General features: G+C 39.0%; 1 non-coding gene across 1 annotated transcript; it reads right to left on the bottom strand.

Annotated features, from left to right (window-relative positions):
* Positions 1 to 1,881: 1,881 nt before the first annotated feature.
* Positions 1,882 to 1,990, bottom strand: LOC138985155 (U6 spliceosomal RNA). Its single transcript, XR_011462411.1, has one exon. It is a non-coding gene; the product is annotated as a U6 spliceosomal RNA (small nuclear RNA).
* Positions 1,991 to 9,437: the final 7,447 nt, after the last annotated feature.

The following is a 9,437-nucleotide window of genomic DNA, read 5'->3' as shown; positions in this document are numbered from 1 at the left end:
GTGTCTCTAGGACTGAAGTGGGTCTCTTGTAGACAGCATATATATGGGTCTTGTTTTTGTATCCATTCAGCCAGTCTGTGCATTTGGTAAAAATGGAAGATAATATCAAGTAAAACAACTGATAAAGGATTGCTTTCCAAAATATACAAGCAGCTCATACAACTCAATCATCAAAAGCAAAGGTGAGAGCTGCAAAAATAAACTAGTGGGACCACATCAAACTCAAAAGCTTCTGCATAGTAAAAGGAGCCATCGATAAAATGAAATGGCAACCTATGGAATGAAAAAAATATTTGCAAATCACATATTTGGTAAGGGCTTCATATCCATGTATATATAAGAGACTCATGCAACTCAGTAGGAATAAAAAATTAAATAACCCAAATTATTAAATGAGCAAAGGAAGAGTAAGTATTTTGAAAAATCTGAAGTGTACACTGCAGATGACAGACACTGTAAGATTTTCCTTCCAGAACAAATGCCTGTGTCTTCCTGGAATTGCTTTCTTTATTTCCAATCACCTGTTTAGTGATTGGAAATCACAGTATACATCCTTCACTCAATAACAATCACCCTACACTGAGCTATATGTGCTAAGAATAGCCCTACTGACTATAAAAAACTAATAATTACGTACTGAATCTTGAGGAATCTAAAATACAAGGTGATTTTCAGAATTTTCCACTCCATTGTTTTCTACATTCTATGTCAAAACTGAAACATCTAGTAAGGAAAAATGACTTAGGGGACCTCAATAACACATGGATAGAAGTCATTTAAAACTGGGAGCATCACTGGATTATAATTCAGGGGAATGTATTATTCCTAGTAGTACTGTAATTTTATTCCCTTTAATTCTCTGCTATACTAGGTTGATGTTTATTTAGAATAGTAATACCAACATAGAGACATACAGTACTCCAGTTACAGTAGATTGAGAAAGACAAGCTTATGAGGCAGGAACTGAAATTACAGAAAATTAGCAATGGTATCAAAACAAGGGGCAGTATTGCCTAGAAAGAAAGCAGAGTTCTCTAATTTTTTTGAGACAACACACACAAGCCAGATGTGAGCCAACCAGCTTAAACTGTGTACCAGAAACCGCACCAGAAGGAAAATGAAGTTCATAAAAATATGACGATGCTAAAAGCCAAAATCCAGACAGTAAGAGAATAGGGTAGGGTTTATGTAGATGCTGAAAACTACTCAGAGAGATAGACATGGAAGCAAATACACTAATGAGCATCAGAAAGATCAAAGCACAAATGGGTCTGAAAATAAATCATAAAGGGACTTGGTAGTCTGATCAAAAGAATAAGAGAATCAAATTAGAAAACCAAAATATAAAGACTTGTGCACATGATAGACCCAGAGAATGCTCAGCAGAGAAAATTTCGGCCTTAGTGACCAGTGAACAGAAGCCTCCAGCATCAGGAACAAAATCCCTGGGCAGGACTCACGACTGTGCGCTTCTGGAAACAGCCTCAGTTTCAAAGTTTGGGCACCACACCACCGAAAAGTGAACGCAGACAAGGATTATAGCTTGCTATTGCACTGAATCACAGACAGTAGTGTTTGTTAGTTTACTTTTCTCATTCAACTATAAAGTTAATGAATCACTAGCCGATGATAATTGATGCCATCAGTTTCCAGTCAGATCCTCTTTAGTCGTACAATGGATATCTAAACCTGTTATATGATCCCCAATAACAGTTTTAATAATTAAATTTATTAATATTTAATGGAGGGTAATTGCTTTACAATACTGTACCTCTTTTGGCCAAACATCAACATGAATCAGCCATAGGTAAATCTATGTCCCCCTGCTCTTGAACCTCCTTCCCACCTTCCTTCCAGTCCCACCCCTTGAAGCTGTTACAGAAAAATATGGAAGACTTCACAAATTTGTGTTTTATACTTGGACAGGGGCCATGCTAACCTTCTCTGTATTACTGCAATTTTTTAATATATGTGCTACCAAAGCGAACACAGAAATAACCTTTTTTTTTATTTTATTTTTTTTAAACTTTACAATATTGTATTAGTTTTGCCAAATATTCGAAATGAATCCGCCACAGGTATACCTGTGTTCCCCATCCTGAACCCTCCTCCCTCCTCCCTCCCCATACCCTCCCTCTGGGTCGTCCCAGTGCACCAGCCCCAAGTATCCAGTATCGTGTATCGAACCTGGACTGGTGACTCGTTCCATACATGATATTATACATGTTTCAATGCTATTCTCCCAAATCTCCCCACCCTCTCCCTCTCCCACAGAGTCCATAAGACTGATCTATACATCAGTGTCTCTTTTGCTGTCTCTTACACAGGGTTATTGTTATCATCTTTCTAAATTCCATATATATGCATTAGTATACTGTATTGGTGTTTTTCTTTCTGGCTTACTTCACTCTGTATAATAGGTTCCAGTTTCATCCATCTCATTAGAACTGATTCAAATGTATTCTTTTTAATGGCTGAGTAATACTCCATTGTGTATATGTACTACAGCTTTCTTATCCATTCATCTGCTGATGGGCATCTAGGTTGCTTCCATGTCCTGGCTATTATAAACAGTGCTGCGATGAATATTGGAGTACACGTGTCTCTTTCCATTCTGGTTTCCTTAGTGTGTATGCCCAGCAGTGGGATTGCTGGATCATAAGGCAGTTCTATTTCCAGTTTTTTAAGGAATCTCCACACTGTTCTCCATAGTGGCTGTACTAGTTTGCATTTCCACCAACAGTGTAAGAGAGTTCCCTTTTCTCCACACCCTCTCCAGCATTTATTGCTTGTAGACTTATGGATCACAGCCATTCTGACTGGCGTGAAATAGCACCTCATAGTGGTTTTGATTTGCATTTCTCTGATAATGAGTGATGTTGAGCATCTTTTCATGTGTTTGTTAGCCATCTGTATGTCTTCTTTGGAGAAATGTCTATTTAGTTCTTTGGCCCATTTTTTGATTGGGTCATTTATTTTTCTGGAGTTGAGCTGTAGAAGTTGTTTGTATATTTTTGAGATTAGTTGTTTGTCAGTTGCTTCATTTGCTATTATTTTCTCCCATTCTGAAGGCTGCCTTTTCACCTTGCTAATAGTTTCCTTTGTTGTGCAGAAGCTTTTAAGTTTAATTAGGTCCCATTTGTTTATTTTTGCTTTTATTTCCAATATTCTGGGAGGTGGGTCATAGAGGATCCTGCTGTGATGTATGTCGGAGAGTGTTTTGCCTATGTTCTCCTCTAGTAGTTTCTGGTCTTATGTTGAGATCTTTAATCCATTTTGAGTTTATTTTTGTGTATGGTGTCAGAAAAGAAATAACCTTTCAATAGAAAAAAAAATCATATAGTCATCTACCAATAAATAATTGATTACATGAGGAATTAGGGTATTCTGCTATATTTACTACCTCTTATAAAATCTAATTTTGATAAGGTCCAAATCTCCATGTAGGAATTAAGCATATATTTATGCATAACACATGTATGCACAGAAATACATGCACATAAATACATCTATGTTATACAAGCTATTATTCTCCTTGCCTGTCACAATAAGCTCTTTAGTTGATGAGACAGATAGTCCCAAATTTCTCCAACTTATATGTCTTCTTTTTGAGAACCACTTATTTTCATCACCTAATTTTAAATAACCATTTTATTCTTAGATACCATGCCTCTCTGAACTAAGAGCAGAGAAAATCTAGTAAATGCTGATGTCTTATCCTTAATTAAATTACCACTCTTCTAGTAAACTGGAAAAAGAATCATGTTCAGATCTCATTCAGGAGGGTAAAATCTCTATTTTATCAGTTCTCTTGTCCAAACTAAATTCTTGCTTACTTCATTCTTAAATTCTGCTTCCTTACAAAGGACAGACAGGAAAAGTAATATTAAAATCATGCTTGCAAGAGTCTATGATTTATGCTTCTGTTGGCCAAAGGTAGGGCCACGTATAGTTTCTGAAATATTACAATACATCATGGAAGCATGAAGGTCTAGTTCTACTGTCAAAGAGGAGATGTTTGGAGATGGTTCAAAAACTAAGCCCCATGGGTTGTCAGGATGTACTCCCAACCAAACGGGTAAATTTTGTCCCTAAAAAGTCAAAGTCAGGAAAGGGCAGGCCATGTTCGCAGAGCTGATGACGTTGTCTTGGGTGCTGACCAGGTAATACTCTTGTATTACCATCTGGAGATTTATTTGCTATTTTCTCAAAGAAACAAACTTAACAAGAAGATTAAAGATGCATAAAAGTAGAAGAGCTGCCAAGGTGCCTAGAAGAAAGGCTAGCCAGGAGAACCAGGCCCCCACACTAATAATTGTCAAAGACTGTAACAGTGAGTGTTTTATAGACAGAGCAGAACGAGTGGATAAAACCAATGTTCTAGGGTCACTGCTGTTTTGCAGTCAAAGACAAAATATTTTTCTCTTTAAGCAGAGTCATCACAGCTCCTGATGTGGTCCTGGTTACACACATGCAGACCGAGGGCCACAGGCATGTGTGATGTGACATCAGGAGGTGGACAGATGACTGTATTGATGCTCAGTCGCCTGCATCTGCTAATAATGGGACCTGGGGAAAATCACTTGCCCTTCTCTAAGTCATCACATCTTAATATAATTTGATGATAATAGTGAAGATTAAGGCTATCTCACAGGGTTACTGTGAAACACAAATTTTAAAATGTTTTAAAGCTTTTGGGAAAGTATCAAAGACATGCATGGGGTTATTAAGGTGAGAGAGCAGATCCAAGGTACAGAATCCTTTTTCTCTTAGTATTCTCTTTGTACTCAATAGCAGCGATCAGTCAGTCATGTGTTTACTCTTACCAGCGTGACAGTAAACCACACAGATCAACTAGACTTTTCTTGTCATTTCAGTGTCTAAAATGCAAGCATTAGTCAATGCAGAGTGAAAAAATTACAAACTTCTAGAGGGCCTCGCTGCTCAGAGTCTGCAGAGTCCCAACATTAAATTGTCTTAAAAGAATGGCCTAAACATTCTGGCTCAAAATTAAGTTCCAAATGTTTGCACAGCACAGAAGCACTTCTGGGAGCAATACAAAAATGCAGGGAGTAACCTATTCTCCAACTCTCTATCTGTGCAAATATCATCATCCATCGAAATTTACACAGAAGGCGCTGCTTCTTCCCCACCCCAGCTACTACAGCACCAACTCCTGCTCAGAGCAACAGGGAAAGAGAAGGCTTCCCTCTACAAGATGGATTTGATAACCGCAGGTGACTAGATCATCTCAGAATGGCTCATGTTTTAAGCAGGGTCCCGCCTGCTCCTGCTGCTGGTCATGTCAAATCTGCTCTTGTGCCAAGGCAACTTCTGCACATTCCTCTGTCCTCACGTTGATGACCTCTGCCTGAACTCCCTTAAAGACTTATTTACCTGTGCCACCAACCTGTCCCACTACATCTATAACCTCTCCTCGAAAATGTTCAATGAGTTTGTAAGTACTGTGGTGGTGGTGGTGGTTTAGTTGCTAAGTTGTGTCCAACTCTTGTGACCCCATGGACTGTAGCCTGCCAGACTCCCAGAATGAAGCTTCGCATAAGTGACTGGACTATACTATCCTTTAAACAAGAAGGCTGCATCAGCCAAACTTCAAATAACATACTCTCTAGGTCAAAGAAGCCGCCAGCTCATAAGATGTGGAAATCGAAGAAAGAATCAGTTTTGTGAAATCTCAAAGACTCCAAAGGAGTGCAATAACTTTTTCAACTGCCTTTTTTTCATTTTCTTTTTTAAATTTCCAGAATAAATGATTTTGTATTTGTCAGCTAGGAATGCCATAAAAGAATACAATAGACTCAGTGGAATAAACAACAGAAATTAAGATTTGCAGGGAATAGGTTTAGAGCTACAATAGAAGGGGGTCTACAACTGTAAACAATTATTCTCTTCCTGATGAAGGTATTTGAAAGTTATACGTTAATTCTTTTAGGTCAATCAAGGAGCACACAGTAGAGCAGACAATTAATAAAAAAACGGTGCTAAAGGTTTCTATTAAATTCATATAGTTCTTTTTCAGTTCAGTTCACTCAGTCGTGTCTGACTCTTTGTGACCCCATAAATCGCAGCACGCCAGGCCTCCCTGTCCATCACCAACTCCCGGAGTTCACTCAAACTCATATCCATTGAGTTGGTGATTCCATCCAACCATCTCATCATCTGTTGTTCCCTTTTCCTCCTGCCCTCAATCTTTCCCAGCATCAGGGTCTTTTCAAATGAGTCAGCTCTTCACATCAGGTGGCCAAAGTACTGGAGTTTCAGCTTCAGCATCAGTCCTTCCAATGAACACCCAGGACTGATCTCCTTTAGGATGGACTGGTTGGATCTCCTTGCAGTCCAAGGGACTCCCAACAGTCTTCTCCAGCACCACAGTTCAAAAGCATCAATTCTTCAGCGCTCAGCCTTCTTTATAGTCCAACTCTCACATCCATACATGACCAGTGGAAAAACCATAGCCTTGACTAGATGGACCTTTGCTGGCAAAGTAATGTCTCTGCTTTTGAATATGCTATCTAGGTTGGTCATAACTTTCCTTCCAAGGAGTAAGCGTCTTTTAATTTCATGGCTGCTTTACTCACTAGTTTTTGTTTCATCCTTCATTTTTGACTGTCCATGTTTTTTCCAACTCTTCCAAGTAATCTTTTTAAATGTTCATAACTTTCGCTATTAGTTTTTCTCTGTCAATATGTTAGCTAGATTTTTCTACTCTTATTCTCAGTCCATGCTTAGTGTTTCCTACAAATTTATGCCATGTTTTTCTGCCGTACCATTTTGTCACCATAAACAATATTGTATTTTGCACCTGGGAAGAACACTAAGCTTTTTGGTGTGCAGATCAGAGATAAGTCAGAGTCATAACGTATAACTCCTTATAAGGCAATATATTGGCTCTAACCCACAGTAAACAGGAGATTAAATGGTTAAATACAGGTTCATGCATGCATTCTAAGTCACTTTAGTTGTGTCCAACTCTTTGCAACCCTACTGACTGTAGCCCAACAGGCTCCTCTGTCCATAGACAGGCAACAATACTGGAGTAGGCTGCTGTACCCTCTTGCAGGGGATGCTCCTCACCTAGGGATCAAACCTGAGTCTTCTTATATCTCCTGCATTGGCAGGAATGTTCTTTACCACTACCATCACCTGGGAAGCACCAAATATTGATATTTATGTACTATAGTTGGTTCAAATACTAAATTTAAAAAAGATAATAATAAAACAGGTTGAACTTAGAAAAGTCAGATGTAAAATCATTTTTTATAGAGACAATGTAGAGAAAAAGTAGGAAAAGAATGACTTTCAAATTTTGTGACCCCCATTAAAAAAATTACACGTCTATCAAACATGTTAATGTTCTGGTTCATATAATGAATGCCCAACAACCCTAACTAATCCTGATCACTTTCAGGATGAACAGTATGCCCAGGGCAGATAGTACTATATTAACATCACCAACAGCTGCCACACCACTTCCCTCCATGCTCCTGAAGAAAAAGAACAAGTCGAACACAGGCATGTGAGTCTTTTACCCCTGGGTTTTTCACTGGATCACATGAGACACTATACTGGTGTTACCAAGAATCAGATTATTAGAGGTAATGGTAATCGTACATGCAGAGAAAGGTTGAAGAACCATCAGCAATTGAAGAGAAATTATATTATGCAGTTGTTGAAGCATGAGTGAAATCAAGGGATGACTAAAGATCTGTAGTAGCAAAATAAATAACAGATCCATAAATTGTCCATGCAGACAACTTTAGTTCAACCAATGCATTAGACACAGGATTGCAGCTATTACACTGTATCAAAACATGAAATGAATGGAACTTCCATGTGTAAAATATAAGATCGCAAAATTCGTGAATATGTAAGAAACACACCCAGTTTTGAGTACTCCCTGTTACTAGTGAGTCCTACGTGGGAGTCCTATACTGCACCACCCGAGCCACCGCGTCTGCCTTTCAAGGCTCTCCTGATTCTGCTTCTACTTCTCTGACACCTCCTTCACTCGTCATTTTCAACGACTCCTCTGTCACCTTTTATTCTTAATTTGTAAGTCTCCCCCACAATGGCCTATAAACATTGCTTTGCTTCTCAAGGCGGCAACAATTGCCTCTGTTCAGAGGACAACACAGTTTACACATCAAGCCTCAGTCATTTATGGCAGCTCCAAATTTTCACAGTTATAATCTCTCCTTTCTGATTTCCTGCATTATCCTTCATCCTAACATTATTTAAAATATTTTCACATGCATCCCCCCTTAAAATACTATCTTCTCTCTCTACAACTTTCTTAATGATACCAGCATTCTTTTCCTCTATTAAGCTCATTAATAATGAGGGTGATCAAGTAAAGGAAAAAGGTCAAAGAGAAAGAGGAGGAGGGATTTTTCAATGAGCTTAAATTTAAAGTTTATTGAGAGTTACTACATGGCCTTACATTTTACTCAGCACTTCATGTGCATTACTATATTTAATCCTATTCAGTTCTCTGTTCTTTACCAGTAAAACAATTCACGGCTATAAAGAAATCAAGTATATTAACTAGAGATCTTCAGCCCCCGGGATTTTCAGGCTCAATTCTGCTAGTAGTAGTGAACTAGGGGGGCCCTCCACTGTGAATCCCACTGATGCTGTTACTAAACACAACGCTGTGCCATTTTCTGCCCGGACACGTGTCAACAAAACAGACTCTTCTGATGTCAGCAGGGTGCTGGTGTGGGATCAGCTGAGGAGAGAAGCCTGTTTAAGAATGTCATATCTTCTTCCTTGTCTCTTTGTTGTAATATCATAAAACAAATTACCAATCAAAAATCAGTACGAAGGACTCATCTGATTCATTAATACGAATGAATAGCTGGGTGACAATGATGTGGGCTCAGGTGGAATCCCTCTTTCCTGGGTCAGGCACTGCAGCACATACTCACTTGCCATAAAATACTTAGATTCTCTCATGCAAATAGACAACATAAAAGAACTCACTGAGTGGTCATAGAATTTCAGAGGAAAAAAGAAAATTCTTCATGTTATAAATTAGAATGCATCAGAAGAATTAGTTACTAAAATAACCTCAGTTCAGTTCAGTCACTCAGTTGTGTCCGACTCTTTGCGACCCGATGAATCGCAGCACGCCAGGCCTCCCTATCCATCACCAACTCCCGGAGTTCACTCAAACTCAGGTTCATTGAGTTGGTGATGCCATCTAGCCATCTCATCCTCTGTCGTCCCCTTCTCCTCCTGCCCCCAATCCCTCCCAGCATCAGAGTCTTTTCCAATGAGTCAACCCTTCACATGAGGTGGCCAGAGTACTGGAGTTTCAGCTTTAGCATCATTCCTTCCAAAGAAATCCCAGGGCTGATCTCCTTCAGAATGGACTGGTTGGATCTCCTTGCAGTCCAAGGGACTCCCAACAGTCT

The sequence above is a fragment of the Bos mutus genome, chromosome 23 (genome assembly GCF_027580195.1).
Source record: "Bos mutus isolate GX-2022 chromosome 23, NWIPB_WYAK_1.1, whole genome shotgun sequence".
Lineage (NCBI taxonomy): Eukaryota > Metazoa > Chordata > Mammalia > Artiodactyla > Bovidae > Bos > Bos mutus.
Note: the sequence above shows the minus strand (reverse complement) of the source record. Positions and strands in the feature narration are given on the sequence as shown.